Raw genomic sequence first — 24073 nt, forward strand, 5'->3', positions numbered from 1 at the left:
CCAGTCTAGATTAGCACTCTATCCTCCTGTGTTTAGAGATGTTTCCAAGTAGGATTCCTGCTGGAAACCACAATGTCAACCAACACAGAGACTAAAGAGGGTGCATGCTCATGGCTTTATGTGTCTTTAAAGAGCTGGGGTCCAAGCAGGTGATTCGGGCATCCCAATAATACACGCACCCATTGGAGAGTCTCCATCTGGAAGTCATAATGCAAGGAGCCTGGGAGAAAGGGTGATTGGCAGTAGTGCGAGTTGTAGGGTAGTAGGGTGCAGATACTCAGGGAAAGCAGCCTCAGAGACAGCATCCAGTGCTCCACACTAATGCCTGCAGGGTCCAGGTGAGACAGTCAACTACAGGACCCACTAGAGTCTCATGTCACTATCAAATGTCCTTTTTCTCCTAGAGTAGCTTTTGGTCTCCTGTTTGCAAGGCAACCAAAGTATTGACTTAAATGATGAAAATGATGCAGAATACGTACAAGTTAAAAGTTCCAACTTTTTAAATTTAAAAATGTGTGTGTGTGTGTGTGTGTGTGTGTGTGTGTGTGTGTGTGTGTGTATCATTCTCTGCCTTATTCCCTTGAGCCAAGGTCTCCCATTAGAGCTAGAAGGCAGCCAGCAAGCCCCATTGATGCTACTGTCTCCAACAGCCTGCTCAATCAGAACTAGGTTACACCATAGGCTGGCCTTCATTTCACATGGGCACTGGGGATTTGAACTCAGGTCCTCATGCTTGCATAGCAGGTCTTCTCATCTCCCGAGCTATCTCCTCTGCTCTTTATGTCCTAAAATTACAGAAAGTCATCTTACAGTATAAAACTAAGAGTTCAGGCTCTGAAAGGGTGCATGATGGGCATAGGTATGCACACATCATCATGGGCCATGTGGTAATAATCTAATCAACAACAGACCACATATTTGATGGTATTTACCTATTGTTGCATGTGAGAGTAAAAGAATCCATATGCTGAAGAAACAGGAGGGACTGACTGTGGGGAAGAAAGAAAACCAGTAGAAGGGAGAGAGGGAGGGAGGGAGGGAGGAGGAGAGAGAGAGAGAGAATATGAAGCAGGGAATGATGGGGTGGTGGGAGCAAGGGATGATGGGGTGGTGGGAGTAAGGGGTAATGGGGCAGTGGGAGCAGAGGATGATGGGGTGGTGGGATGGCTGTGACAGACAAGTGGTTAGGAGAGGGATGAATGAGAACCAAGTTTCATGACACATCAGTAGGAAATGTCATAATAAAACCCGTTCTCTGATATGCTAATGTAAAGACTGATTTTAAAAAGATACTCCACTCCCCCTCAAAAAAGTTTGAAATTGTTTGCCACTGCGAGCTATCCCACTACATTCCCTGAAGGACGCAAGTCATCTGTTTGTCCAGCATACTGGACATACTATGAACGCCACCCATATTGTGATCCTTGAGTAGTCCCCTTGGTTTTCAATATAACCATTGTTATATCAAAGTGCTTCTGTAGCCAAACAGAAGCTATAAAGTGCTTCCTTTACACGAGCAGACTGAGGTCTGTCATAGGTGCTCATTGACAGGAAAGAATACATCAGCTGTAGGGCTAGGTACAACCTAGATTGTCAAACATTCACCAGGAGTCTTGACAAGTACAGCCTGTGGATCTGCAACCTGCTTGTGTAAAATTTACTTTCGCACATTCTGTAGCCCTGTAATGTAGCCCAGTGGCTAGTCCAGAGAGAATTCTCAAAAAGAATTGTTTAAATCAATGTTGGCATGGGATCGTGGGGGAGGCTTTACAGCGCTGGATAGACCTCTTCATCTGGCGGTGTAATTGGTTCTGCAGTCAGAGGACCTGGGTTCTTGACTTCCAAAGCTGTGTAGGGAAATATATTATTTGCATTCTGGTTGTTTCAGTTCAATAAAATGAAGATAATACTATTCCTGACCTCAGGCAGGTGTTTCTGAAGCAGCTAAGTTCATATCTATCCTTTTTAATCTATCTACCTATCATCTATCTATCTTCTACTATCTTATGCTTGTTCTCTCTCTCTCCCTCTCTCTCTCTGTATGTATGTATATGTGTGTGTATATATGTGTGTATGTGTGTATATGTGTGTGTATGTGTGTATGTGAGTATATGTGTGAATGTGTGTGTATGCAAAGTATATAGGATATGACTTATAACAAATACTCAATAATTGTTGACAATGGTTAATTTTTAGAGCCAGGTAGAAGGGATAAATGGGAGTAAAAGAAAAAAACAAACAGTAGTCTTTCAGTTCAATGGTGAGAGAATAAAAAGATCAAGGATGAATCTGTATTTGGGGGCCAAGTTAGAGGATGTAATGGAGAAGATGTATTAAGTTCAGTTCTCAGAGCCAGGAGGGAGGAGTGGTCAACTCAGCTGCTGCATTAAAAAGCCCTCAGTTGCTGGGCCCATTGTGGAGGCTGCTCTCACTGCTTCTCTCACTCAAACAGCCAGCTTCCTGCACAGGCTAATCTCACACAATCACTTTGCTGATTCTACTCTAAGACCTGGAAAGTCAGGGCTGAATGTGCCTAGTACCTCAGAATGATAACCTCACCCACAGGCAATACCAAGGCCCGAGAGTTGAGTTTGCAGACACACACATAGGAAACAGCATTGTGTTCTGGAGGCATCTGGCCCCATTGCAATAGTTCCTCATTTCTTGAAGGTCTAGGAGTCTATGGTATGCTCAGGGTGATCCATTCTGCTTCCTGCATGTAAGGGGCTGCAGACTTCCGTCCGTTGGGACAGCCATACCAATGTGTCACTGGGTGACGGATGGTTTCCTGTTGGTCTGCTCAAGAGCACCAAGTTAAGCTTTCACTTCAGCTCCACAGACTGTTGAGGCAACAGATGGCCTCTCTAAAGTTCGGCTGGATTGCAGCGGGAGGCTTGGAGGCCGGCATCCATTTGTTGGTTGTTAAAATAGGCTAAGCAAATAAAGAGCCTTTCCTAAAAATGCAGGCAGCAAGCTACAAGGATGGATTGGCAGGAAGGAGGGAAAGGTTTGTGGAGAAGTTTCCCTGACTTTACAGGATTCAGTAAAATTATGCTACAGGGCAGGTAAAGGGAGCCAGAGTTGTTTCGAAGCCATCTCTATAATGCTTGCACACTGCATACCTTTCACGACACAAAAATGTCATCTTAATGAACCAAACACAACTGAAAGACAACAGAGCAGAGGCCTTCTCAAGAGTCAATGGTATACTTAACAATTGCTTAGAATCAAACCTTAGATCGTGTATATTTTAATGAGCACTCTGAGGGTTGTGGCAGAATGTAAATACCATCTATAGGACTCAAACATCCTCCATAAGAAGAAGTATCTGTTCATATAAAATTATAACATTTGATGGGGTGGGATGGCTCAGTTAAGTGCCTGCTAGAGACACATAAGGGCTTGAGTTCTGATCCCAGCACCCAAGTGGAAAAGGTAGGTTCGGCAATGTACCCATAGCCCAGTGTTGGCAACACAGAGAAAGACAGACTCCTGAAGCTCACTACTTTAGTAGCCAGCCAGTCTACTAAATCAAGGATAGCCAGGTTCAGTGAGAGATTCTGTCTCAAAAAGTAATGTGGAGAACCAATGAGAAAGACAGCCAAAACCCACCTATGGAGACACATGTGTGTGGACACATATGCACATATACATACATCCCACCCATACACAACACACACACACATACACACACTACCCATATAACACACACACAACCCATACACAACACACACACACTACCCATACACCACACACACACACACACACACACTACCCATACACCACATACGCACACACACACACAATCCATACACCACATACACACACACACTACCCATATACCACATACGCACACACACATACACAACATACACATAGACACCACCCACACATCACACACACACATCACCCATACACACAACACACACACATATCACCCATACACACCACACACCACCCATACACAACACACACACACCACCCATACATAACACACACACACATACAACACATACCCCACCCATATACAACACACACACATATACAACATGCACACCCCACCCATATACAACACACACATACATACCACCCATACACACCACACACACATACACATATACCCATACACAACTCTCACACACACACACACATACTACCCATACACAACACACACCCCGCCCATACATAACACATACACACCACCCATACACACCACACACACATACACACACACTCATACACAACACATATACTCTGCCCATACATAACACACACACATACACAACACACACACCCCTCCCATACACAACACACACACACACACTACCCATACACCACACACATACACACACACACACTACCCATATACCACATATGCACACACCCATACACAACACATATACTCCGCCCATACATAACACACACATACACAACACACACACCCCTCCCATATACAACACACACACATACCACCCATACACACCATACACACACACATACCACCCATATACAACACACACACACAATTAAATATACCCATGGACTCTCAGCAGTATACTATCTAAAAACAGCCATTACTCAGAGCCACAAACCTCACAGGAAAAGTGGCTCTGCTTGAAGCCTGCTAGTTATACGGCATGCTAGAAACCTTGGCATCATCTTAACCCTGAAACTGAGGGGCTTACTGGATTGTAATGTTGCAGGATAGCCCTAGCAAAATGCATCTATGAGGGGCTGGACAGGTGGTGCAGTCAGTAATGTGCTTTCCATACTGCCATGGGAACCTAAATCGAGGGTCTCAGCTTTCAAGCAAAAGCCAGGGAAGATGGTGTCAAGCCAAGGTGTCAAAGGTTGGACATGTCTGAAGGAACTTGGTCTCAGAACACAGTACCACCAAAGTCAAGATTCTGTGGGAAAGATGCAAGCATCTTCAGATTCTATCTAGAATGAGGTGGGTGCCCTAGCATCCTAGCGACATACATGTAAAACTTCACGATGCCATAGACTATGACATGATTCCCATCCAAAAGTGTGGAGCAGTGGTTCTCAGCCTGTGGGGTCAAATCGCCCTTCTACATGCGTTGCCTAAGACCATGGGAAAACACAGAGATTTATATTACAGTTCAAATAGCAACAAAAATAAATGTATGGCTGGAGGGGGATCTGTATTAAAGGACTGGAGCATGGGAAGGCTGAAGACCACTGTGGCAGAGATCGGAACTGTGGGAAAACTCCAACCGAACAGAAATTGAGTTTTACAAGATGAAAGCGAGACCCTTCCATTTCAATTTGTCACACTCGTTTACTTGGACTCTGGAAGGGCACGTTTGCTCTAATTAGGGAAATTCTTTAACAGACAAATCACTTTGGGCTTACTGGGTCACAGTCAATGGAAAGAGATTCTGGTTAGGAGAGAAAAGAATGTAAGGAAAAGAAGGCCCAGTGATAGGTCCAAAGTGGGACCCAGCGCAAGGGGAGACTCCAAGGCCTGACACCATTACTGAGACTATGGAGTGCTCACAAAAAGGGACCCACCATGACTGCCCTCCAAAAGACCCAACACACAGCTGAAAGAGTCAGATGTAGATATTTACACCCAACCAATGGACAGAAGCTGCTGACCCTTGTGAATTAGAGAAAAGTTGGAGGAAGCTGAGGAGGAGGGCAACCCTTTAGGAGGACCAGCAGTTTCAATTAACCTGGACCCCTGAGATCTCTCAGACACTGGATCACCAACCAGGCAGCGCACACCAGCTGAGATGAGGCCCCCACACATATAGAGCAGAGGACTACCGGGTCTGAGTTCAGTCAGAGAAGATGCACCCAACCCTCGAGAGACTGGAGGCCCCAGGGAGTTCGGAGGTGGGGTGGGGACATCCTTGTGGAGACTTGGGGTGGGGGTTGGGAGAAAGGATAGGATGTGGAACAGTTGGGGTGGACCTGGAGGGGATAAAATCTGGAGTGTAAAAATAAATAAATAAATAAAGTAAAAAAAAAAAAAAAAACTTTGTTCTGAAGAAATTTTTCAACAGGACCTAGAGAAAAGAGGAGGCCTGACACTATTACTGACGCTGTGGTGTGCTCACAGACCTAGCATGCCTGCTCTCAGAGAGGCCTAACAAGCAGCTGAAGGAATTGGACACGGATACTTACACCCAACCAGTGGACAGAAGCTGGGGACCCCTGTAGTTAAATTAGGGAAAAGCTGGAGGAGGGCAGGCCCCATGGAAAGACCAGCAGTCTCAACTAACCTGGACCCCTGAGATCTCACAGACCAGCCACAGCCACCAACCAGGCAGCGCACACCAGCTGATACAATCCCCTTCCCACCCAAACACACACAAGTACAGCAGAGGACTGCCTGGTCTGGCCTCAGTGAGAGAAGACTTGCCTAATCCTCATGAGGCCCCAGGGAGTGGGGAGGCCTAGTGAGAGAGGGTTGGGGTGGGGACATCCTCTTGGAGACAGGGGTGGAGGGGAGTGGGGTGAGGAACAGTCAGGCAGACTGGGAGGGGGATAACGACTGGACTGTAAAAAAAAATAGATTAAAGATCATTTTTTTAAAAAAATGAAAAAAAGAAAAAGGAGAAGAGGCAAGGAAGCCCCAGAAATCTAAGGAGCTGGAAGGGCCCATTGTAGCCCCCTGAGAGCTGTCTCCAGAGCTCCGGGAGCCCTTATGATTTTCCAAAAGACATTTTCTGTCCCTGTTCCTTAGATGCCATTACTGCTTTAAAGATTCACTGTTATTTCTTCTTTCTTTCTTTTCCTATGTGTACCTATGTATGGTGTGTGAGTGCGTGTGTGCATATGTGGACATACATGTGAGGGTATGTGTGCATGTGTGCTAGCTGGCATGAACATGTATGTGGGGATGTGATGACATCAGGAGCCATGCTTGACTGTGTCTCCTCCTTACTCAACAGGACAATGTCTCTCAGGCAGACTCATGGCCAGCCTCATAGGTCAGCTTGCTCTGAGAATCCTGGCCCCACTTTACCCAGCCTCCATTCAGCACTTAGATGGGTTCTGGGAATCCAATTCATCTTCATGCTTGCTAGGTGGGTGCTTACCCACTAAGTATCTATCTCCCCAACCCGTGATACTCTTTCTTCTACAGTGCTCTATCCCCTATTAATCATATCTACTGTTTCCATCTCGGACACTCTAGCTTTTAGTTCTCATATCTAATCACGTGTTCATTCTTATCCATCCCGCCTCTCTGTACCTCAGCTTTCAGTATTACTGTGGCGGTCACTTGACAGCTAGCTCCATGTGACCCGTCTTAACGTCGTGTTCGTTCTGGGCAGACTTCAGTGGATTGGTTATTTTCCTCATAATGAGTCATATTTTTCTGCTTCTTAGAATGCTTGGCACTTTTTATTAGAAGCCAGACATTGTGAATTTTACCTTGTCGGGTCCTGGATATATTTTTTTTATACCCCCAAATGATCTTGAGCTTTGTTCTTTGATGCAGTTAAGTTCCTTGAAACCTTTTAAAATGTGTTAGCTCGAGCCACAGCAGCATTTGGTCTTGGTTATTTATTCCTTAATTCTGAGGCAAGATGATGCTTCTCAATGCCCTGTAGAAGAGGAGGTTTTTTTCTCCCCTAGGCTGGCTGTTGGGAACAGACACTAAACCTTGCCCCTACCCCTTCTGAATGCCCAGTTACATTCTTTAATGCTTTCTCTAGCCCTGGACAGTTCTGTACACTTATGCACTGGTCGTCTCTCATCTGAGACCTCAGGAGGAGCCCTTTGTGACCTCAGAACCATCTCTCCAGAGCACTCTGTCCTGGAGACTAGTTGCCTTGACAATAATAATCCATGCAATCCATGTGGATTCTGTCCTGTGGGCCACAAATGGAAATCAGTTTAAAATCAAACGTACAGGAGTAGAGAAATGGCCCACCAGTAAAGAGTACTAGCTAACCTCCCAGAGGATTTGGGTTCAGCTCCCAGCACCCACACAGAGCCTCACAACCACCTATAATTCCCGTTCCTGGACAGCCAATGCCCATGAAGACTCACCAACATGAGCTCCTAAACTAGACCGGAACAAAGGTGATACCAACAGTTACACTAACAAGGAAGTGAGAAATCTCATGGAGCCCAACCCTAGACAGAGAACTATAGGCAGTTAGCAACAGCTGAGAGCAGGAGAAAAGCCTTTACCCCAAGGAAGTGCTCCCCACCAATAACAAGTGGCCAGTTTTGAAATTATGTACACACAAGTAAGAGTACATGCACTGAGCAGGTTGTTTTTACATTTGTAAGAAATCACACACACACACACACACACACACACACACACACACACACACACACACCACAAACGAGCTTTAGAGGTGGACATAGAGCAAGTAGTCATGAGAGTCTGTGTGACATGTCCATTCACATCACCCTTATTTAGTGGTATTTCAGGACTTTGCAGTTTGAAGGAATGGGAGAGAAGAGGTGCTGTGGTCTCAAGGCTCCATGGGGGCTTCAAAGGCACTTGCTTAAAAATGGTGACTTGAGTCTTTAGGGAAACAGCATTTCAGGAGAAATTTTTGAATTTTTTTTCTGACCCCCTTTCCCTGTGTTTTTCCTAACACCTGCGAGATTTTTTTCAGCTCACTGGAGCACCCCAAACAAATATCACAACGCATATCTTTAGTTTGGTTCAGCAAATCTTTTCTGAATGAATCACAAAAAAAAAAAGGAAACAAACAAACCAACAAACAAAAGATGCGTAAGTCCATAAGAGTTTTTTGAAATGTATAAAGTTATATGTTTTATGGCACTTATTTCTAAGACAAAACAAAACAAAACAAAACAAAAACCTCAGTGGATCATCTTCTGTGTGCCTTCAACTACAAGCTCGGTTGAAAAGTGAAGCAATTATCTGGATAATTCAGTCCAAAAAAAAAAAGAAGTATTAAAGGAAACAGGGCCCTTTTTTTCCTGTCCCAAATTCACTGAAGCCATCCAATAACATGACCCACTGTAGTGGAATTTGGCATTAAAAAGGCTTGTCTTGGCTCCCATCCAGTGGAGCTAAGTTACTGGATTCTTTGAAGGACATTGTGCAAACACGGTCTCCCATGTAACTTGGTTCTAAGGCCTGGGTTGCAAGAAAGAACGTTGCTGTTACCAAGCAACAAGGGAGTGTTACTTCATTGGATCAAACTATCCTGAAAGCCTCTATCCTCCTACTTCCTGGTCCTGGGTTAGACCATGGCAATGTGTGCTAGTACTTCTGTGTGGAGCCTAACTGGGTAAACGGTGGCAATCATTTGCCAATCGATCAATTCGATCGATCGATTCTTCGCCCCCTAGCACTGTCTTCTCTAGTTAACCCTCGAGATCTTTGCGATCGCTTGACTGGTGGTGGAAATGACATCGCTCACCGATGCCTCAGCATCTTCCACGAGCCCTGCTTGATCTGTGAATGCATGTTTATGTCTCACAGAGAGCAACCATGTTGGGGAAAATGGCAGCAGTGCCTTCTGTTAGCTTGTCCAATGCTTCCAGCGCGTTGCAAAGCGTGGCTAAGCAGGGGCTTCTGAAAATATGACCTGGAACTAAAGCCTCCTGCTCTTGGGAGCTCAGATACTTGCGGGTGTGTCTGGGGAACACTGTTTTTGTTCACTATTTATCAATGGGGAGAGGTTTCTCTGGGGAAAGGCAAGTCCTTTGTCTCCTAAAAGTAAAGTCTTTAAAAAAAAAAAAAAAAAAGAGGCTGACCTAGCGAGGGAAATCTGGTCCAGCGTTTCCTATATGTGAGTTCCATGTGTGAACGAGCTTTCATTTAAAGGTCTGAGTTCAAGAAGTGGGTTGTAGTTCTAGAAATACAAGGTACATTTTCCTACAACAATATGATTTTCATATACAACAATATGATATCACCTCGCATCTAACAGGTTGCTTTTATTGATAAAGCCGACTTGAAGCATCTGTTGTTAAAATTGTGATAGATAAATCGGTTGTGTTTGTTTGCTTGTTTGTTTGTTTTGGTGTGGTGCTAAGAATTAAACCTAGCACATTAGCAAGCCAGGCAAGTCCCCTACCACTGAGCCGCACTTCCAAATTCCCTGAAAAAATCTTTCAGTATCATCTGCCTCAAGGCGACTGACAACACAGTCCTCTTGGAATGGGCAAATTTGTTTTCTGTGTGGACATACAGACTTTACCTGAGCCTAGGGACCTCTGAGATATGAGAAAATGCAGACTCAGTTTGCTAATGAACAAGAATTGTGGGGAGCATTTCTCGAATTCTAGGGGACAGCAGAGAAAACAGCTAAAAAATGAAATTTCTGTGTCTACCTTAGGTTTGCCCTACCAACGCTCTTGCTTTCCTTTGCTCTCTCCTGCCCGCCCCCCTCCATCCCTTCCTCCCGGCTCTTCCTCTCCATTTCTCCTCAGTATTTCCTGGAGAACTGGTCAGGTCCTCCTTTCTCTTCCATTGTTCACATCACTCCCCCTAACTCTGTTCACAGTCGTCCGAGGAAACACATTTTCTCTTACATTCCCCCACCATGTAGTTAAGAAAGCATCATGGAGCCGGGCTGAGCTGAGCTATTGTCCTGGAAAGAGATCTCATTACAATTATATGAAAGGTTTTTTTTTTTAACGACTGTAAAACAGGAGGCATATTTATGCTCTCCTAAAGATGAATAGACTTATTTATAGGTAGGCAGACATTCCATATGATAAGCTAAAATTAATCACGCTGCTGAAGAGGTTAGAGTCCAAATTAAATATAGAAGGGGCAGCCTGGCTTCTTCCTCTGGTGTATTTTAATGAAGAGTACAGAGGCTGGGGAAATATTTATATTCTTTCATTCATATTTTCAGGATTGCCTCATGTCTCAGTCTACACACAAACACCCCACACACACACACCCACACACACACCCACACACACCCCACACACACCCCCACACATACACAATCTCTCACTTAAGGGAAGGAACTTCAAAGTCAATGTGGATATTCTCAATTCATTGTATCTTGAAGAGGAGGAGGAGGTGGAGGGAAGGAAGAAAGGGAGAGAGAGGGAGAGAGAGGGAGAAAGAGAGAGAGAGAGAGAGAGAGAGAGAGAGAGAGAGAGAGAGAGAATATATTAGTGGGACCAGTCTTTTAAAAAACAGCAGCTTCCTTAGAACCAGTGTGACTTCCACGGGTGAGACACATGGGGCCACCTACCAGTACTTTGTGTAGCAGATGATGTCTTGGGGGAGTGAATGAGAGACCTGGACCAGTACTTAGAGTGTGCCTAGGGGACTGTCACAGGCTCCCCAATGAATACAATAGATAAGGGTTCTTTCCCAAGCTGTCTAACTACCTGTGGTTGACAAGAACTCCTGTTGAGTATTTGGGGTAACTTAGTTAAAGGTGGACATCCAGAAACTGGTGGTGAGGGAAGAATCTTTAAGCCAAATAACTTTCTATCTTCTTCTGGTGAAGTTCCAGGATAAAGACAAACTGTCTTCCTACGTGGCAGGACTAGAGAACTCAGCTGAACTGCAGAATCGAGGGTCAGGAAGAGACCCCTAACTGCTCTGGTCTCGAGTCATTCTTAAATGATATCTCTTCCATTCTGGCCCCACATCCAGATTCTCTCTGCAGAGCCACAAAACTGGATCATGGCACCCCAAGTGAGAAAATAACATTTCCAGACAGTGGGAGATAAGCAGAGGAACATCCCAGGCATGGGGTGTGCACGTTGATATCACTGAGTTATGAACTATTTCCTTTTAATCCAGTTTCAAAAGATGACTTCCTCCATATGTGATTAATTCCGCATATAACTACAAGGAACTGCATATTTTAGAACCAGAGTGTCATCAGTACGAATGTTTAAACAATCTCTGTGGTCTCTTTCCCACAAACTGATTTAACATGTATATAAAAAGGCTTTTGGAATGAGCACTTTACATTTGCTTCTCAAACTTCAGCGTCTGTTTTCAGTAAATATTGAAGATGAAACTCCCCTCATTCATGCCTGGAGCGCTGGCCAATTGCAACTGAGGAATGCACATTCAGGACCTCTCATGAATGTGGTTCTCTTCTTGTGAACCTCGCCGTTCTTTCTCCAACCAAATTAACAAGACCACAGCAAGACCAAAGGCTTCATGGTCAAGAGGCTGATCTAGTCATGGGTTCTCCTAACAAATGTGAGAATAGTGCTGGAGTAGCCTGGAGTTCAAATCCTCCCCCCCCCCCCAGCATTTACATCTGTGACCATGAGCCCCAACCTGCAGTGGCCCCAGTTCACATTTTACTGCTCTGGTGTACTGTGAGCAGAATCTCTTTTCAGTTTAAGGTGTCGCAGATTGAGCTGAGACATATAAAGATTGCCTACTATCACATCCAACTGAGGTCTCTACCCTTTGACTTGCTTTACGTGGGGGGAAGGGAGTGGTTTCGTTTGGTTTGGGGTCTGGCTTTTTGTTTTGGTTGTTTTGGTTAGTTGGTTTCTGGTTTTTGAGACAGGGTTTTTCTGTGTAACCTTGGCTGTCCTGAAACTCACTCTGTAGACCAGGCTCGCCGAGATCCGCCTGATTCTGTCTCCCAAGTGCTGGGATTAAAGGTGTGCACTGCCCACCACCACCCTTACACCTTGTTTTTTTCTGGCTTTCACCTTGCTTTTCTTGGGTGCAGCAGCAATTCGTGCTGAAGTTCTAATCCCAGCATCTCTTTTCAAGTGGCAAAACCATCAGAAACCGATCACGGATCACAGATTTAACATAGTGAGCTAACAAAGCCAGACCTCTGCAGAATAGAAAATAGCAACTTTCCCAGCCCGCAAGTCATCTGCTGCCCTTCTTGGATCAACTCAAGGGATAAATATCCCATTCTCCAGGGGGGACAAGTAAAGGCATTAAAGCACAGACGGTGGGAAAGAGGGGCTCCTCTCCCTGATAAGATGGAGTCAGAGAACTAAAGACCCCTGAAAAAGGGAGCAGAGGAGGCAGAGGTAGAGGCTGTAGGCAGAATTGGTTTACAGGGGCAGAGGCAAAATGGAGGCTTCTGTTGGAATTTCAAGACAGGCACAGCAGAGCACTGAGGCTAGTTATGGTTTTTTGTTTTGTTTTGTTTTTCCTGAGGAGGAAGGCTAGTATGAGATGCCACAGGGACTATGTTCAGACAGCGGGCCCTGCCCAGAAGAGATAAATTGTTGATGTGCCTAGCAACATCTGAAAGGTCCCCCCAACCTCAAATGGTGCCATCAATATTCAGGACATAACTATGGGCTTCCCAGTGGGACACCGGTGTACCCAGAGATGACGGAAGAGCACAGCCCCCTCCCCAGTTGTCTGTTTTCATTACAATTAAACATTCTACATTCTGGGAAAGGGGGGGTCTGCAAGCAGGAGGTAAATATTTTTACCATCTTTGAAAAAGGATGAAGGCCGAGAGTCACAAAATTACATTGATTTAAAGAAGGAGGGAAATTGATATGTTTTGCTCACTTCAGTTTGTAGGCTGAAATTTATTCCACATATGTCTTTATAAATATTTAAGTATATAAAACCAAATGTTTAATATAAGATCCACATTGTAAATATTCCTTTGAGAGTATTTTTCTGCATGGACTGGAATGGCTGAACTTCTTAAAATATAAGTCCATGGGGTGGAGGGGACGCCGCCTGCATTTTTGGTAACCCTCCCTGGAATACCCACAGGCTCTCTCCACTGCTGTAGGGAGCTTTAATGTACATTTAAAATTCTAAAATTCTGAATTTTTTTTCCTGGTCTCCAACATTTTCCTTGTCCATTTTGCATGCAAAAATACCCAGGAATCCCTGCATGGTAGGTTCTGTGGGATGAGAAGTTTCCACTGCTTTAGTTAACTGATTTCGAAGTTGAACTTTTCTTTTTCTTTCTCATGAGAGTAAATGGCTCTTTAAACACCCATTCCTCTTTGTAATAGTATCTTATTGGAGCAAGTTAGCAGGCTACAATGTTCTCCTCTGTCTTATTAGGATCACAGCCACCTTCTGGGCTGTTGGCAGGGTGAAGAGGTGTCTTCTGGATCACCTGATGGATGGCTGTTGCTTGGCCCAGGGTATGACTCCACCATACTGATTAGACTATAGTGACTGTTTCTACTTTGAATTCATGGTTACCTTGCGTGGGGTGGGGGTGGGGCGGTTGTTTTTCATAGATGAGTACACTCAAATCTTCTGACCTCCGCACATGCCACGACGTTTATTCCTCTTCACATATGAATGAATGAATGAATCAATCAATCAATAATGTAATAGGATAAAAAGGACTAGAGAAGCCACAGTCTTCTCTGATCTTCAAAGTGAATGGTAACAGCTTCCGTGAAGGTGGCTTGGCTCACAGGAGACCCTCAGAGCTCCCTGCCCACATGAATGTGGTCTCGGATCCCCCCTCCCCACTTTGCCAGTGAAACTTTATCTATTACTATATATCGCCTGTCTAAGTAAGATTTTTAGCAATCGACCTTTATAGCTAATAGAAACAGAAGCAAAATGGTGACCCAGTGCACCCTCTTATTTCAGAGTTGATGAAAGTTAGCCTTAGGCATCTAGATCGACCAAGTCAGTGGCAGAGCCCAGACGAGGCTGCGCTCCTGTCCCCTCTAGCTAAAAGAGGCTGCTAAAATCGCAGAAGTTGCAGGGCCAAGATTTACACCTTGCACCTCAGATGTACAAAACAGTAGCTTATTTATCTTATAAAACTGATGTAATCTTGCTCCAAAGCCCTCATTTCAACAGATGGCAGAAATAGCTAAAACTCAGGCAGTAACCATCCCTTCACAGTCTCTTCTGGATGAAAACAGGATGGGGGGCTACTCGACTAGATTCAACTGCGCAACTCCCTAGCAAAGAGGATCCTGCCGCCTCAGCACTGCACCCCGGCCCAGCCCTTCCTCCTCCCCAGATGCTCTCTGGGTTATTGAGAAGGTCTTGAGTCCTTGTGGGCAGCAGGAGGGGTTAAGTGTCTGCAGCTGGGGTAATTTGCGGTCTGTTCTCTCAGCATGGGTAATCTGTGGTGATAGCTCCCAGGGAGCTGAGCCATCTCTCCTGTGAAAATTCTACCCCTGTTGCCAGTGCTGTGGGAAAGCCACCATCGGAAGAGAAGCAACGGCAGTTTAGGGAGGTCGCCTGGATCAGGGGCCTCAGCAGCTCAGAATTAACCAGAATTGTGGCCATGATGCTCTTAAATTTTTTCTTGGGGTACAAAAATTAAAAGCAGACACATAATTACTTTGAAAAGTAAGTCTTCTTGTTAAAGGCAGAGGAGTAAAAACACTGATGCCGTCATCCCCCGCCCCCTCCGCCCCCGGAACAAAATAGATGGGAACCAAAACAATAATAAAAAAATAAAGCAAGCTAGCAAACAAAAACCTAACAACGCAAAGAGTCCTCTCAGCTTCGTGAAGAAATCACTCTAATCCCAAACCACGAACTACGAAAACTACCTGCCAAATATTACAGCCTGGATGGAGATGAGAGGTGCCCTGGATGCTGACCCACAGGATCTAGAAAGCTCTCAAATTAAGTGAGGCAGCTTAAAATGTGAACCCAATCGACCTTTGATTAGAGAGGGGAACTTGAAGGAGCTTGAGGACTGTACTTAGAGACACCACGATTTGAATGCTATGGGTCTTTTCTTTCTCCTTGCTACTTTTCTGTGTCTTCAAGTGTGTGTGTGTGTGTCTGTGTGTGTGTGTGTGTGTGTGTGTGTGTGTACCTTTTTGCCAAAATGGTATCTACTCCTATCATAAATAAGAAGCAAACCGAACAAACAAAGTAGCTAGCATGGCTAATACGTTAAGAACCCTATCAAAGCTCTTCCGAGGTGGGGTGGTTTTCCTTTGGATATTTCTAGGCTGCTGAGCGTTATAAAATGGAATCTGAAAGAAGAGCTTTGTATAAGGATCCTACTCAAGCAGGAAGTAAAGGAAGGAAAGAAGCCAAGGGGAAGGGTGGGGGTGGAGGGCAGTGATGTCAGGGTGAGAGTGAAGGAGATATTAGAATCTGGGTTGTCTGAAATAGCCCAAAATCTTTCAAATTAGGGAATTCTGAGGCTTGAATGTAGTTACATTCAAGTTACAAATCCCTCCCCTCAGATTTCTGCTTTCCCGACAAAGGCCTTGCTTCCGTTCGCTCATTCGAATTACTATTTATTTGCTTATATACCTCATAAGGGTGAGGAGAAGTGATGGGATCTAGGAATGAGACAGGACTTGTGGGTAGGAAGTGACCAGGCACAGTGAATCAGCTAGCTTCAGAAAGCCAGAAGCTCCTCCCACCTCTGCCCACAGCATGCTCACCTCCTCCGACACATAGTTTCTTGCTCAGGCCTGCAAAGGGGTCTAAGTCACTTTTGCTTGTACATCCACCGATGGCTGCCTAAGCCACACATGATGCTTCTGTTAGAAGGAGGAAGATGATCCCGTTCTGCCTTTCACAGGGTCCAGGTGGGACTCTTGGTGTCTAAACTTCCTTCCAGGTTTTGATCCTTGCCAAGATATCTGGGCCAGGTTTTGCATTCTTAAAACATTTCTCCTCTTTCTAGGCTGTTCCAGCCGGAGTGCTTCTGTCACTGTAACAAACTCCCTGAGGTGATTTATTCAGAAGAAAGGTTTGTTTTAGGTAATGGTTTCAGGATTGCCTCTACAATCTGTGAAGGACAGAGCATCACCACATGGGGGCGTGCCAAACATAGACTCCCTTCATGACTTCCAACAAGCATGGCGGGGGGAGGAGGGATATGCTCACTCCATCCTCTTTTATCTTGAAAGTCTGACCATAGCATCAAAGGCTGAGAACCAAGCCTTTCACATACAGGGCCTAGAAGACCTTTCAGATCCAAATTAAGGCCAGAACTGAAATCAACCAACCAAAAACACCCTTCCTTACTGAAAACCCGGAGCTGACCAGGTGAGCCATCTAGGAATGTGTTTGCGATACCGTGACTGGGAGAAATGGGGCAACTGAGTATTGTTTAGTTTTGATTTGAGCTTTAAAAGAACTAGTTGGCAGCAACTAATCAGAATTAGTAGCAAATAGAAAACCCTGCTGGGTTGGGATGATAACAGATCCTGGAGCCAATATCACTTGGCTGATGATTCTAGAAGCCGCCCTCTGGGATGATCTCTTTGAAAGCATTGTCTGTGGATGCCTCTTTTTTTTTTTTTTTTTTTTTTTGGTTCTTTTTTTTGGAGCTGGGGACCAAACCCAGGGCCTTGTGCTTCCTAGGCAAGCGCTCGACCACTGAGCTAAATCCCCAAGCCCCCATGGATGCCTCTTGAACAAAGCGTTTCAAGCTCTATGCTCCGGCAGATCTCCGGGCATGAAGTTCGTTTATAAGTCATGGGCTATAGCCCATGGAGGTGTGGACAGTGTGACTTCTTTTCTGCCTCGTTCATGCCAGGTACACGAAGAAACAACCAGAGATCCTGTGTTCAGGACCTTAGGATGCACAGTACACTTCTAACACTACTACCGGTCTCTTCCCAGTCCCAGCATCTTCTTTGGGGAGACTTGAAATCATACCTTCTCATAGGGAGACACAACCTAAACTTGTCTGACGGACCAAACCAAGGACCCAGACAGCAGCTTTAGTCAATGAGAGACCCTAGGCCTTCAAACTAGGACTGCTGCTTTAAAGTCACGGTTTGGCCTGGTGATGGCTCCTGAGCACATCTTGAGGAAACCTTCATCAAGCTGTTGGACGGGTCATTACGGAATATGCTTAATAAATGCCTCCATGCCAAGCATTGCTGTATGTAATGTCTGAGTATGTAATTTAGAAATTGTAATTTTTTTTACTCATCTGAAAAAAATTTTTAGCCTCGTTGTATCCCACCAACCCAAAGAGTGAGTGTGTGTGTGTGTGTGTGTGTGTGTGTGTGTGTGTGCTGTTTTTGTTGTTGCTGCTGTTACAAACCATAGAATCCATGGTGAGGTTATCAAGACTTGCTAGGAACTCAGCAACGTATTGGAAGACTGAGGGAAGAGGGAGGCTGAGGCCAGGTTTTAGGAACCCAGCCCAGATCATAGGTAGAGTAGCCTGAGGATGCTGGCACCAAATACAAGCTTCATGTGGACATGTTTGCTTTGAGCTTCAAGGAAGAAGGGCTGGAAAGTTCTGCCAAAGGAAGGAGAGGCTTAAAGTGACAAGCAGAGAAAATGCACTGCAAATGTTTCCAGAATGGCAGCTTCTACTCTATGTCTGGAAGTCTATTATTCTATCCAGAAAGTCTAGACCCACAGACCTAGTCTTCAAGACAGTCATGGCCAAGGGGCTGGGATCACAGCAAGACAATGAAGTAAAGTTCTCCTTCATTATGTGTGGAGACAATGTATTTCCAAAGCTCTAAGAGATGTCTTTTAGCATGTTTTACTATAACCCCACAGCAAGTATTCCAGGGAGCTCTGCCCTGGTTCCAGGAAGTTTGATTGTGAGCTCCCGGGGAGACACAAAGTAGAGGGTAGTACGTGCTACATCTGCTCTGGGTCTAGAAGGGATGGCACTCTTCCTTTCCCAGGACCTATTCTTGCCCTGCCCTATGATTCTGCTTCATAGCATCACACAAGTTTTTTGAGGTGCCCCAGACAGGTCCTGGAGAAGAAGGGAAGGTCTTCCATGTTTCCCATTGAGGAAATCAATAAAATGGAGTTTGCTGCATCACAGGTGGGCTAGACAGCACAGGCATCAAGAGCTGGGTTGTCAAGCACGATATCTAACAGTTAGAACTACACGTTTCCAGAGGGCAGAAAGCCTTGCCTTCAATAGTCTGAGTCATCCATGCTCTGGTGGCAGATGGCTTCACATCCACACCTATACAAATGGCCCTGGTTAAACCCAGTGGGTCATCAAAGCAAAACAAGACATAAAAGTAAACAAATGTGAAAGTGTATCGGGACGTGGGATGACGGTCAGGAGTAAGGGGAAGACATGAAATGTGGCAGGAAGCCTAAGCAGGATGTAGCATATAAATGTCTGGAAATTATATCAATTTTTTTAAGGTGAAGAAGAGGTTGAGGAAGACATTTTGATGCCATCCTCTGGCCTGCACATGCACTTGAACAGATGCACACACCTCATACACACAAGAAAACAAAACGTAGCAAACTGTTACACAATTACTCCTAAAGGAACTTAGGAGTCCTGTGGTTGAGAAAAGTTGGCTTCCTACCCCACATGCATGCACTCCACCAGCCAGATGCCAGACGCCATCTGCTGGGCCCGAGTTATATCGCTCTGGAGTTAAACACCGTGGAGGCCACAGAGCCACACTCCATTAGGGAAGTGTGCCCTGCTGATGCAGATCCTAAGGCCCCAGCAAGTCTATGAACACGTCCCTAACGGTTCACAGGTCAACTTACCAAGTTAGCTACCTTATGGGAATGAGAAAGATGAAGGAATGTCTCGTGTATCTCAAAATCGCCACCATTCATTTCAAGTTCATAGCCACAAAGACACTTCTATTTTCTCAGGCGTTTCAACGTTTTGATACGGGGAGAAAATGTTGCTTCTAGAAACATAAACGAGTCTAATTCCAATTGATTTGATTTTTACACCACATTCTCGTAAAGAATGTAAACTCTCATCCGGGAATCATGCCTCAGGTTCTGTGCCAGCCTTACATCCTCCAGGTTCCAGTCTTGGTTCACCATGGGCAGGTATAGTCCTAGATTTCCCCAATGCCTGTGGTGGCAGAGAACAGATAACTGCAGTCTACACCTTTCCCAAAGAAAACATTATTAAATTATCTTGCTGAAAATCAAGTTTGTTTTTTCTATGGCCTAAATATCATATTGTTTTCCATCACGTTCAGTTTGTTGTTGTTGTTGAGGTTTTGTTTTGTTTTGTGTTGTTTTGTTTTAAACAAAAGAAGGTCTTTCCCCGTTGCCATGGTGTCAGGACCCTGGAAAAACACTCGGTAGTGACAGTCCCTAATCTCCAGGTTTGTTCCGAGTCCATGTTGGATCCATTTGTAAAGTAAGTAGCAAAACAAACAAGGCAGATACCCTCACGTGTTAGGAGATGCTTAGTTAACATGGGCACCGTTTGCAAACTGAAGTAATAAGTATGTATTATAAATGCCAAAAGACCAACATTAAGTTTTCATGACTCTTCCAGCAAGCTTTACAGCTTATGTAAGCAAAGACCACCAACCCGAAAGGGGGGTGGGGCGATGAGGCAACAGGACGAGCTGTTGATTCATGAAACAATCGGTTCACAATCTGCCGTGATCATCGCTTGCCTCTTCAGAGAGGTTGGAAAGCTTTGGAAAGGCGCATGGATATTGTCCAGTCTTCCGGCCTTTGTTGTGACCTCTGGTCAGCTTCTGTGTCCTGTCTCCAACATGGGGCCAGGCTAATGGCCAAGGCACAGATTCCAACTTGGTTTGTTTGTCTTGTTCTGTTTTGATTTTTTTCCTTGCTCATCTGTTTGTGATAATGTCTTCACTGTTTGTTTGTGATATGCTAGTCTAGTCTGGATCTCATTGTGAAGCTCAGGCTGACCTTGAACCTGTGTGACCATCCACCTGCCTCAGTCTCCTAGGCCCTAGGATTACAGGCGTGAGCCAATATGAAGCATTTGAGATTTCTAGTTCTTGGGTCAGGTTTTTTGTTTGTTTGTTTGTTTTGTTTTTTTGTTTTTTGTTTTTAGTGGGTTTTTTGTTTTTTTGTTTTTTGTTTTGTTTGTTTGTTTGTTTACCATTTGGTCTCACGTGTAGACAGGCAGTAACGGGTGGATACCCTGAAAGCCACACATCAGCTAGTACTCATAAACGTCCGAGTTTTAGCCAAAGGCACGGAGATACCCTAGCTGACTTACTTTTCCAAGCTTCGGTTTCTCACCTTAGCATCTGTACTCCCTAGGCTCCCAACCACCTCCAGACTGAGTGACCGGGTGGAAAACAGGAGGCCTAGGAACCCTTTCCTCACAGTGCTCCAGTAGCAGTACTCAGTCTTCCCTGTACATGGAATCCCATGCAGCTTCTTGAAAACTCGAGTTCCTGGGCTACAGAGGTGCCTCAGCCATTTTGCACACAACAGCGATCTTCCCAGGACTCCAGTTTGGTTCCCGGCCCACACTTCCCGCAGCTCATAACTGCCTGTAACTCGGGCACTCCCAAGAACACACATCCCGCACTCACGATTTAAAGTAAGTTGTTTTCTTTGTATGTCCTGACTCCTGGGAGGCTGGTCTTGCTGTGAACTTTTGAAAAAGGTTGTAAAGATGACGGTCGTGACTCTGGTTTACCGAGCACTCGCTCTTTGCCAAGCAGTGTTGCGCATGGCGCATGCTCACCCCCAGCAGTTCTAGAGGGCCATCTTTACTTTGCAGGGGAGGAGACCCAGGCACCGAGAGAGTTATAAAAAAAGCTAAAACAATGCAATCTCATGCTGAGAATAGCATCAACCCACAAAGAGTTCCTATTTCTGAGTGCGTGGAAACCAAACACTAGTGTCACCGATCTAAAAATGCACGGGGCCCAGTGGTGAAGACTGAGGAATAATTTTCCAAAAAATGGTGTTTGGAATGTGGTTTTGTCACCAAACACAGAAGAGATATCTCACTAGTAGGCAGAGATCTACCACTTATACTCCATCTTTGTTCTGATGAAATGCCATTCCACAGGGGAAAAGCCCATACAGAAACAGAAGGCCTTGCCAACAAGTACCAGTGTTGGAGGGCAGCATAGTGAGACTAGCCGTGAAAAGGACCCCTTCCCTTCCCTGAACAGGCACCTCACAGCTGACATGTGTCTGTTAGAGAAGCTTCCATTTCATCCCTCGTGTCACTTTCATTTCAATATGTGTGACATTTATTTAATGTGGGGAAGGGCTTCGAATGCCCCAGCTATGTTTGGAGGTCAGGACAATTTATGGAGTGGGTACTTTCCTGCCACCACGGAGTCCTGGTAATCAAACTCAGATCGTTGGGCTTAGTGATAAGTGCAATTACCAGCCAAGCTATCTCGGCAGCTCTTAGAAGCCATTTCCTAATGGGCTTTCCCAGAGAGGATAGCAGCTGTCTCTGTCTATGTCTGTTTCTGTTTCTCTCTCTCTCTCTCTCTCTCTCTCTCTCTCTCTCTCTTTCTTTCTCTCTCTCTCTCTCTCTCTCTCACACACACACACACACACACACACACACACATAACCATAACGCACCCACATGCACACATATTCACCCACAGATTCGTAAATGCTACATTTAATGATGTGGGAAAACATTCATACACATAAGAAACAGAAAAACAAAAGCAGGACTAGAGAGATGGTTCAGAGGTTAAGAGCACTCGTTGCTTTTGCAAAGGACCTGGGTTCGGTTCCCAGAACCCCACACGGTAGCTCACAATGTTCTTAAATCCAGTCCTAGAGGAACTTCTGACCTCCATGGACCCAGGCAGGCAAAATAGTCACGGACATAAAATAAAGATATATTTTAAAAGAGAAAGGAGAAGACAACCACAAAATGGAATGTATAGCACACAGGCCAACCTCAGAAAGAGGGGCAGAGGAGAGAAGGTCACATATGTTGAAAACAGCCTGGCAAAACAAAAATGTTGTGTTTAAATAAATTACTCATCCTAAACAGGACTTACAGATAGTTTTTTCCTGTTGTTTTTGTTCCTCAAATTTCCACCACGAATATGTAATGTGTGTTTACTCAGCTAAAAACCAGTAACCATTGCCATGGTTTGGGGATAAAACATCCACCATAGGCTCGTGTGTTTGTATGCTTAGTCCCCAGGTGCGGTTGGGGAGGTTGTGGAATCTTCAGAGCAGGAAGCATAGCTAGCAGAGGTGGGCTGGCTGAGTGTCTTAAGCCAGCATCAATCCTTTCCCTCTGAAGTACTTTTGTCTTGGCAACATGTAAGACAACTCATTCAGTCATCTTAAAAGATTTGCTCCAGTAGATTACAAGCCGACCATCAGGAAACTCTACCCAGATGAAATTCTGATTATTTTTTTTTAAGGTAGAAAACCTGTTATCCAGTGGCTAAGCCTTTTCTTTTGTACTAATTACCTTACATGCGTTTCACAACGATCTTGTTTGATTGTTAAACGCTGGGCCTGTGGTTACTCAGATGAGGAGGGCCCGAGAATGGCCAATGCCAGGTTCCTGTCAGCCCAACACCTTGCCATAGATATCCTTTCACACAAAGTTCTCGAAGCTTCAGGTGACTCTTTCTGAGCATACCTTTTCCACACTGTTCTGGGACACAGAAAAAGTTTCAACTTCTCTCCCAAGTAGACAAAGAATGAATACTGACCAGAGCAGTGAGATGCTTGCCCTGCCGGGGAGGCAAAAAAGGCAAGAAGAGCAACCGGAACCTACACGTTTCATAGTCCGCCAAGGACGGCCTGGACTATAATATTTAGGTTTCCCTGTTTATATTCTGTCAGGGGAGAGCAGACTATCACATTCTATCAAGTCACTTGAAAAGAACCACTGATTTACAACTCCAAGGCACTAACAGAGTGTTTGATTTAAAAGAGTGTATCTCTGTAACTGGAGTAAACATACCACACTCCAGAAAGTCTGGGGATAGCTTCCCACCCAGTAAATGGCAAACAGCTAAGACTTGTTTATACCCCTCCCCCTTTCCCGAGGGTTATCTCGGCCTTTTTCATCACATTGAAGGGAAAACAAATGATCAAAAGATGAATGACCTCTGACCTTTCTGTATCTCCCTCTGGATCTGTCAAAAGACTGCTGGGCAAGGCAGGGTGAGCTAATTATTTTTTCCCTAATCAATCAGCTATTTTAATGACATGTGACATGCCTGATCTATCAGTACCCTTAAGATAATGTCCACTCTGTTAGGAGGCTGCTAAGTTATGGGTAAACCACTAGCCAGCCTGGCCCCTCAAGAGAACCTCGGTCCACTCACGGTTATCTGACTGTAAGCCTCAAGGTCTGAAAGCACATGGGAAAAAAGTTGTCTGGGTGTCTGGGGGGCAGTGGCTCAGGCAACTGACAGGCCTGGCTGCCCCCTGAAGCCTTCCCAATAGAATTTGAAACGACCACTTACTGGATCCTTTACATTTTAATTTTATCTTCCGAAGAAGTTGCGGAGAAAATAA

General features: G+C 44.9%; 2 long non-coding RNA genes across 4 annotated transcripts in view; both read left to right on the forward strand.

The window, feature by feature from the left end:
* Positions 1-24073, forward strand: part of LOC120093616 (uncharacterized) — a 51598-nt gene that overhangs the window by 18135 nt on the left and 9390 nt on the right. The window contains exon 3 of one of the 2 annotated variants that reach the window (XR_015624721.1): positions 16539-16903. The exons of the other annotated variant lie outside the window; for it this stretch is intronic. This is a non-coding gene — a long non-coding RNA (uncharacterized LOC120093616). Of the gene's footprint in view, positions 1-16538; positions 16904-24073 lie in introns of those variants that run through there. 2 annotated transcript variants of the gene reach the window in all.
* On the forward strand, positions 9161-12357 carry LOC134479698 (uncharacterized). 2 transcript variants are annotated; one of them, XR_015624720.1, is made up of 2 exons: positions 9161-9601; positions 11448-12357. It is a non-coding gene; the product is annotated as an uncharacterized LOC134479698 (long non-coding RNA). The 2 variants fall into 2 exon arrangements; XR_015624719.1 differs by having other exon boundaries at positions 9161-9257; positions 11448-11917.

Source organism: Rattus norvegicus, chromosome 7 (genome assembly GCF_021556685.1).
Source record: "Rattus norvegicus strain SHRSP/BbbUtx chromosome 7, alternate assembly SHRSP_T2T, whole genome shotgun sequence".
NCBI classification, from domain to species: domain Eukaryota; kingdom Metazoa; phylum Chordata; class Mammalia; order Rodentia; family Muridae; genus Rattus; species Rattus norvegicus.